General features: G+C 40.7%; 1 pseudogene; it reads left to right on the top strand.

Annotated features, from left to right (window-relative positions):
- The first annotated feature begins 521 nt into the window (after nt 1-521).
- LOC144249391 (dual specificity protein phosphatase 4 pseudogene) lies at nt 522-6,024 on the top strand (annotated as a pseudogene).
- The last annotated feature ends 2,851 nt before the right edge of the window (nt 6,025-8,875 follow it).

The raw sequence follows: 8,875 nt of genomic DNA, 5'->3' as shown, positions 1-8,875 counted from the left end.
CAAAGTCTTTCTTTTTTGTATTTCTATTTTGTTATTATTATAATATTAATGCATCTATTTTGTTATTATTTTAATATTTGTGTTAGTGGTATACTACATCATGAAATCACTCAAAACTGATGTTGAGTCCCCCTTAACACATCGGTTCCATCTACTCCCCATAGTTTCCTTGAAACATCCTTGGGGGCATTCACTCTTTGCTCATTTCAACTCACTAACATTCAGAGGCTTTCACTTGGCCTACAGCTAACAGGGAAAGGTCAGGGGATTTCAGGGTCTAACCCAATTCATCACTAGAGTCAACAGAATTGAGCTGGACTCCTAGAACAGAGTAGCCATTCCAGAACTCTACCCAAGAATTCCCGGACTCACCTGGAGCATGACACCCAGCTGCAGCTCCCAGCAGCAGTCCTCTCAGCAGGAGCCCCCTAGCAGCTGTGTGGCACTCCCAGGTCTTCTGTGGCACTCCCAGGTCTTCTGTGGCACTCCCAGGATCCTGCGAGCTGTTCCCAGGGTCCTCCATGGCGCTGCCACCGTCCTCTGCAGCACACAGGAGAGGCTGTGTACCCAGGGTGCGCGGGGCAGAGGCTCTGGCAGCCACAGGGAGGGCGACCTGTTGGGCTTCTTACCAGCTCTCCAGGTGAGCAGCAGACCCTCAGAGGAATGGACGCGGGCACAGGCGCAGGACTCACGGCAGTAGGGCTTGGAAAGTGAGAAGTCTCCTGGTGAAGGACGGCCCAGAAGACAACTCGTGGGAACTGCTCTTTTGGGCGGGTCTTGAGGGTTGTGTTCCCCACTGGCGCCTGGGCCTTCCGGGGTCCTGGAGAGTGCGGAGCACGTGCGTGTGCGTGTGCGTGTGCGTGGGGGCGGGGCTAGGCGTGGGCCACATCCGGGGTAGGCAGGCGGGTGGGCGGGGAAACTTGCAAATTTGGGCGGGAAGCACAAGGCTTCAGAACCCGCTGGATGTGGTGCCCAAGGGTGTGCGAAGGCACTTTTAAGTTCCCATCCTTTGGAGGCCTCGCCTTCGTGGTTCAGTCAAACTCTGAAAACTCATCTCCCACTTTGGCTTTCTTCTTCGTTGACTGTGTACGCGCAGTTGATGGTTTGTCACTGGTTAATTCTCCCTCAAAGGTGTATTTTGACAAATGCAAATATGCAGAGGTCCCTGCGTTCATTAACACACGTGTTGTCGATTTTAGGTCCACCTGCCCTCCTCTGGGGTCTTCTAAGTCTGGACAGTGCTAGGAGCGACCCTCTGCACCCACCCTCCACTCAGCCTCTCCCAGCCTCCTCCATCTTATCTATCAGACACAGAAGGTAGTGGTGCAGCAACTGAGTGACAGAATCGCGCTTAATAATAATATCTTTGGAGCTGGGGTTGTGGCTCAGTGGTAGAGCGTTTGCCTGGCATGTGTGAGGCACTGGGTTCCATTCTCAGCACCAAGATACAGGCCCATTAAAAAAAATCTTTTAAAAAATAATATTATAGTCATTTATATATTGTTTTATTGAAATGCTAGTGAGAGCATACTGTTGGGTGTTGGACACAAAATATGGGCCCTGTCCACCGAGTTTCTAGACTAGTGAGCCAGTGCTTTTCAAAGTATAAAATCAAGCATTCATTAAGTTCATACTTAGGTGGTAATACCAGGGAAGTGTGAGGTTTTCTTGTTCTCTGAAGGAAACAAAAGTTGTGGTTCTGTGTTTCCCTTAGAAGAGTGATGGACGCAGAGGAATGGAGAGGGTGCATATATGAAGAGTACAAGTCTGGAAGAGTGGATATCCAATCTAAGTATGAATTTATGTACTAGCCTTTGTGTGTTCAGCATATCTCGGCTGATGTTGATATGTTTAATTGCATGCCTGTCAACAGTGTGTTCACATTGATATTCAGCTGAAGATAATCTATCAGGAAAAACCTACAGGTGGACACGAGTTATTTTAGGGAAAATAAGTAGACAGTAGGTTTCAAGTTTGAGAGGATGGGATCAGATGAGCAAAAGCAGAAGTGGGGGTGTTTATAATCTGGTATGAAAGTAGCCATTTTAAAATTTGTGAATGCACAAATAAATATGCATATATAATATATATGCAAATATTTTTTTGATAATTGAATATATAGGTCTTATTACACATGTATATACACAATTTTATGTATGCTTTATATTAATGTAGATTCAGGTATACGGTTATATTTAGGTTTAGTGTTAAATTTTCTGTAGGGTAAGGGCTAGGGTTAGGGAAAAAATGCATATGGAAAACCAAGAATACTCATTAGAATAACCCATGAATACATGTATGAAAATATAAATAAATATGTTTTAAACTAGGGAAGGCTTTATTTTTTATTATTTAAAAAAAATTTTAGTTGTTTATAGACCTTTATTTTATTTATTTATATACAGTGCCGAGAATCAAACCCAGTGCCTCACACATGCCAGTAAAGTGCACTACCATTGAGCCGCAGCCACAGCCCTGAACTGAGAAAGGTTTTAATGTGACACATATGAATACAGATTTTTAAAAATAGGACTGCACAGATTAATTATATATATATGAATATATACTTATACATATTCAAATATACCATTGATAATTGTACACATAACTATTTACAAATGAATATTAAAATTTATATATGTATTTATTTTAAGTTAGGTTTAGGTATACAAGTAAATATATGGTTAGTATCGATTTCAAATTTTTGTGAACATTTAGGTTTATTTTTAAGGAATAAATATATTCATTGAAAACATGAATACACCTAGGAATGTACATGGTAACATTTGCATAAAAAATAACATAAATATATGTTTTGAAATAGGGAAGTGTTAATATGGACATAAGTACAAGTTTTTAATATGCAAATGCAAACACAAATTTTATATATGAAATATAATAACACTTCTGCAAATATAACATTGATGTGTATGTAAGGAAAATATATATACATATTCACGTAAGGATATATGCTTTTATCTGAATGTAGGTCAGTTATAGGGGTAAAACTATGGTTAGTATTAAATTTGGTATATAGTTAGGGAATGAATATTTATACTGAAAAATATGAATATTTTAAGAAAGTGCATGTGCAATTTTGACATTTTGAAACTGGGAAGGGTTTAATGTGAGATGTAGGAAGACACATTTTTAATTGGTGAAAGCAAATATATATATGCAAATATACCATTGATAATTGAATGCAAGTCAAAACACAAATGAACATTAGGAATTGAATAGGTATATTGAAAAACATGAATAATCATAAGAATATACATGTAGAAATTTGCAATACACAGAAATATATGTGTTTTGAAATAGGAAAAGGTGTGCACAGATAAATTACATGTGAACATATATAAATACTTTTGTATATGATTATCAATTGCATATTCGAATATAAGTATGTGAGAATGTTCATATTACTATATATGCTTTCGTATTAATGTAGGATTAGGAATGGGGTAAATTTAGGGTTACTATTAAATATTGTGTACTATAAAGGTTAGAGTTAGGGTATGAATATATATATATATATATCAAAAAACATGAATATTAAAAAAATATGCATGTGAAAATACGTATAAAACATATACAAAAAATAAACAGGGACCTAGTAAAAAAATTATATGGAGAAATATTAACAATAACTAAAGGAAATCCACTGCCATATATACAGTTGGAAACACTGTCTATAATTAATAGAAAAAGTACAAGGAAAAAAAGTTTATCTCAGGTATTTTGAAGCAATGAAAAGCAAGATAACAAATGCAATCATAAATCAAGACTCAAAATTTCCTCAAGGATTTCTTGAGGATAGATGATTTGAACATACAATTAAATTTTGAGTCAACAATAAAAAAATAACTCAAAGGTCATCAGAACTTTCAAATAAAGCAAAGACTTTTTATAAAAAATATATATGGGGTAAAGAAAAGCATTACAAGGAAAATTGGAAATGCTTTTGAGCTGACAGATAACAAAGATTCAACAAATCAAAAGCAATAGGAGGCCGATGAAATAGTTCATAAAGAAGTGCTTCTAATTCCACCTACTTACATTAGAAAAAGACACAGGGATTAAATCAGTGTTGATTCTGATCATGCAACTTGAGAAGCACTAATAGTAATTTATTTCTAATAATAATTAAGAATTTGCTTAGAGTAGATATGTACATGGAGTCCAGGGCCAGGGGATGTAGCATATGCCAACTACCAATGTACATTCACAAAGAGTGCAGCACCATAGCAGGCAAATGTGCAAGTGGCCAGAAGCTGAATGGTGTCTTGAAGATGTGCACAGGTCAGGTGAAGATCTTGACTTTGTTGTCACTGAGAGGCAGGATGGGGTGGGAAGAGAAAGAAAGGGAAAGGACTATATCTTAGTTATTCATGCTATCAAACTTCCTCCAAGAAAAAGTGGAGGCAGTGCACAGAGCTCTGGCAATGCTGGGGGAAGAACAGCAATGAGCAGGCTGCAGCTCAAGGTGCAGGAGCAGCAAAACACATTTGAGGCAATGACAGGGGTGAGCCAGTGCTTCTCTGCCTTCAACACACACACTTGCACTACCACCCCCTTGTCCGAGCACAGCTTGTGCAAGGCACCTGAGGCTGCTAGGGCTGCTTTGTAACCTGAAGGCTGCAGGAGGAAGGGGACCCAATAGGGGTCTGGCAGCCCAAGCCTCTGGGGACCAAGTTGGCGGTCACTTCTGAAGGCTCCCTCTCTTAGCCCTTGTTCGCCCATTCCTGTTGGCTGGCTGGCCTGGGTGACTATCTGTCGCCCCAGTTTCTACACTCCATGGTGACGATTGATTAACTGGGAGAGATGGACTGCAGTGTGCTCAAAAAGCCTATGAAGCTGAGCAAGAACCGCTAAGGCAGAGGCTGTAGCTGTGGCGGCCTCAGAGGCAAAGAGGTTGGGAGGTGGTGGTTGCCCTGGGTTATGTGGGCAGGGTGGAGACTGCAGTGCCTGGAGGCAGCTAGGCTGACAGCAGTGGCAGCCCCTGAACCCTGGGGCTGGGGAGCGCCAGCAAGGGCTTGCTGCTGGACTTTTTGCACACCTTTCCTATCAGAGGTTCTGTCCACCTTCTTCGATACAACACCCAGGAAAATAGGCAGGCCAAGGGCTCCAGGATCCTGGAATCCATCCTGCACGCTCAGGGGGAAGTGCACCCTCTTGTGCTCTAGCCTCTTCTTGGCTGTCATCCTCTACTTTGAGTGGAGCTCAGGCGCCAGGGGCTCAGGGAGTACCTCATCTTGACTCTAATAGTGCAGACACTCCATCCTAAGCCCCAGTTTAGAGACATCTGCTTGCTCAAAGGTGGCTGTGAGAAGCTTTCCTCTGCTTACCCAGAATTCTGTTCCAAAACCAGCGCCCTGGCAGACTTCTCCCCAGTGCCATGGAGTCCTTTCACCTGCATTGCAGCTCCACTGGAGCCGCTCTGCACAGGCGGCGGGCTCCCTTGGAGATTCTTCAGTTGCTCTACTTCCATGGTGCCTTTCACGCTGCCTGGAGAGATATGCTGCACGCCCTAGGGATCACAGTCCTATTGAATGGCTCCTCTGAATGCCCAAACCACATGGAAGGATGCTACCAGTACAAACGCATCTGGTGGAAGACAACCACAAGTCCAAAATGGGCTCCTGGTTCATGGAAGCCATGGAATAGGACTGTGTGGTGAAGGACTACCGCGGTCCAGGGATGGTGCACTGCTAGGAGGGCATCCTCTGCTCTGCTACCATCTGCTTGGCTTAGCAGGAATGAGGAATGAGCAGCTGAGGCTGGAGAAGGCCTTGAGCTGCATGGAGCAGCTGTCCCAGGTGCTGGCCACATCCTGCCCCTCCAGGCCCGCCAGCCCTTCAGGTCCCTTAGGGGTACTGCAAGCCCACTCCCACTCTTACCTCACAATTTGTCTTCAGCTTCCCTATCTCTCTGGGTGTGCAATTGGCCCCCAGCAGACTGCAGGACCAGCACAACCCCAACCTTACCTCCCCCAGCACTCAGAGTCACTCACCTAACCCCTGAAACTAAGGTTGCTGCCAGGGATGCCTCTGGGGGACTGAACAATATATAACTTTGTATCAAGAGGATATAATGAGTCTAATGTCTACTATGGTAGATGTCTTTTTCTCCATTTATCAGACCTTCTACTACTGCATAGACTGATAATATATAAGTGCAGTTTCCCAGTCTCATCTGGAGTAAGGATTGCAGTTGGCATTGATTCTTCAATAAGATGAATTCATGTGAGACAAACCTACATGTGCATATGGACGATTCAGGGTAGGAATGACATGTAGGGAATTTATGTTCTTGTGAAGACAGTGAGTATCCTGATCAAGCTCTGAAGTTGGGTTTCTGGCAGCAAGGTGTTAAGTGGCACAAGTTGGGGAGTAGTGTCCACTGCAATATTTCTGTGCTGTGTTTAGACCTTTCTCCTCACTCCATTTTTTTTCTAGCTCTGCAGCATCCAAACAGAGGTCTCTATCCTTCCTAGAAATTTATAAATTATGGAAATATCTTGAATATATCTCTTAATGTAATATAATTGCATTATATTATATAATTACATGTAATTATATGTAATTAATTATGTAATATAATTACTAGGGTGAATTCTCCTCTCTACATATAAGACCTGACTGATGCCTTATTTGTGAAGATTGAGTTGATTGACCTAAAACATAACATTGCTCTGTTAATGAGCTTTGATGAAAAATACCTGAAAGAATAACTTTTAGAGGAGAGATTTACTTTGTTTCACAATTTCAGAGTGTTTAGACTACCACTGGCTGGCTCCAAGGCAGAAATATTATGGGGGAAGGATGTGATGGAGGAAAGCTGCTCAGCACATGGGAGCTAAGAAGCAGAGAGAGGGGAAGGGACCAGGACATATACAGCCCAAGGTCATGCTCCCTCTGACCTTCTTCCTCCCATGATGACTCATCTGCTTACAGTTACCAAACAATAGTTCATTCAAATTTTTAATTCATCAAATGGATCAATCCAGCTCTTGTAATCCAACTGTTTCACCTCTGAACATGGTTGCCTTGTTTAACACTTGAGTTCTTTAGGGGACATTTCTGGGTCCTTACTAGAACAATTGACTTGCACATGATTAATATTCAGTACATTTTTTCTGTTATTATCACTACTGCTACACATACAGCAACTACCGCAAGATGTGAAGGAAGAAAGAATCCATTCGTAATAGCAACAACAAACCAAATACTTAGACAAAAAACATTAGAAAGCTGTGCAAGATCTATTGGAAGGATAATTTAAAATGCTGTTATGCACAAAAAGAGACTTGAATTGATTTTTCTTAGAAAGACTCAATATCATTCATTTTCGCTTCTGCCTAAAAGATTCATAAGGGACTATAATTTCAACGGAAATAACATGATTTCTTCAATTTTAGAACAAGACAAGCTGATTTTAAAAAATCAGATTGACAAAGATTTGAAGAAAAAGCAAATTTACTTACTAATGAAAATGTAAGACAAATTCCTATTTAAAATAATTGATACACAAAAGTAAATGAGAATGACAATCACACAATCAAACCTTTGGTGGACTACCAATTTATAGGATGAAACCTAAAATAAGGTTTCATCAAGGACAATACTGTTTTTCCCCTTTTTTAAACAGCTTTTTATTTTTTAATTTTTTTTAAAGAGAGGAGAGAGAGAGAGAGAGAGAGAGAGAGAGAGAGAGAGAGAGAGAGAGAATTTTAATATTTATTCATTTATTTTAGTTTTCAGTGGACACAACATCTTTGTTTGTATGTGGTGCTGAGGATCGAACCCGGGCCGCACACATGCCAGTCGAGCGCACTACCGATTGAGCCACATCCCCAGCCCCTAAACAGCTTTTTAGTAGTAGATGGACACAATACCTTTATTTTACTTATTTATTTTTATGTGTTTCTGAGGATCAAACCAGGGCCTCACACATGTCAGGCAAGCTCTCCACCATAGAGTCACAACCCCAACTTCAAAGGACAATTACTTTTAGTTTAGTCAGTATAGAATGATATTCTTGATAGTGACTGTCACAATTGGTTTATTTAGAACACTATTTATATATATGTGTGTGTGTGTGTATAAAATTTTCTAACTAGATTACACTATTCTTTGCCTAAAGAAAATAGCAGTCACTGATATTGTCAAGAGTAGAGCAAAGGGAAGTATCCTAAAGATGCACTGTTTAGAATAGAACCTGATGTTACAGAATACATAGGGGTAGCTTTTATATTTTTACATCTCTTTGATTAGGTTTTACTTTCACCTTGGGTGTCTTTTTTACTTTCAGCATGGGGTGTCTTTTTTGGTTTTCTGATCCTTACATATTGAAGATATTTTTCTATCCTTACCCTGAAAAATACAAGGATTGCAGACAACAGCAAGAAAAAGAAACCAATAAAAGAATGAAGGGCACTGCTCTTTCTTGAGGTCCTCTCATCTCTCCTGCAGGCCCACTGTGGACACTTCCTAAAAATGCCTGCTCCCCACAGAAAGGAGGACCCAGTCAATAGAACAGTGGCAGTTTTTTTTTTTTCTTATTGCAAATGCCTTGGTAGTTGCCCTTCTCAGGCTGACTCTTAATTTAGAGCTCTGACTTTAACTCATACTCAACACATATCAAGTCTACTACAAGAAGCACCACTCCCCACCTGCCCAAATCTGGAAATCCACAGGCTGTCAAGGACTCATGATACTCTGCCCCAGCACAGAACATGTTTCTGCTTTCCAGTAACATGACCAGGCATGTCAGGATTGACCTAGACATTGACACACTACATACTTCCATCTAAAGTATTTTCAGTTTTACTCATAGGAATGCAATAGGCATGATTTCAATGAACATTCAGGTA

Source organism: Urocitellus parryii, chromosome 11 (assembly GCF_045843805.1).
Source record: "Urocitellus parryii isolate mUroPar1 chromosome 11, mUroPar1.hap1, whole genome shotgun sequence".
Taxonomy (NCBI): domain Eukaryota; kingdom Metazoa; phylum Chordata; class Mammalia; order Rodentia; family Sciuridae; genus Urocitellus; species Urocitellus parryii.
The sequence above is the reverse complement of the archived record's forward strand: the minus strand, read 5'-3'. Positions and strand labels throughout refer to the sequence as shown.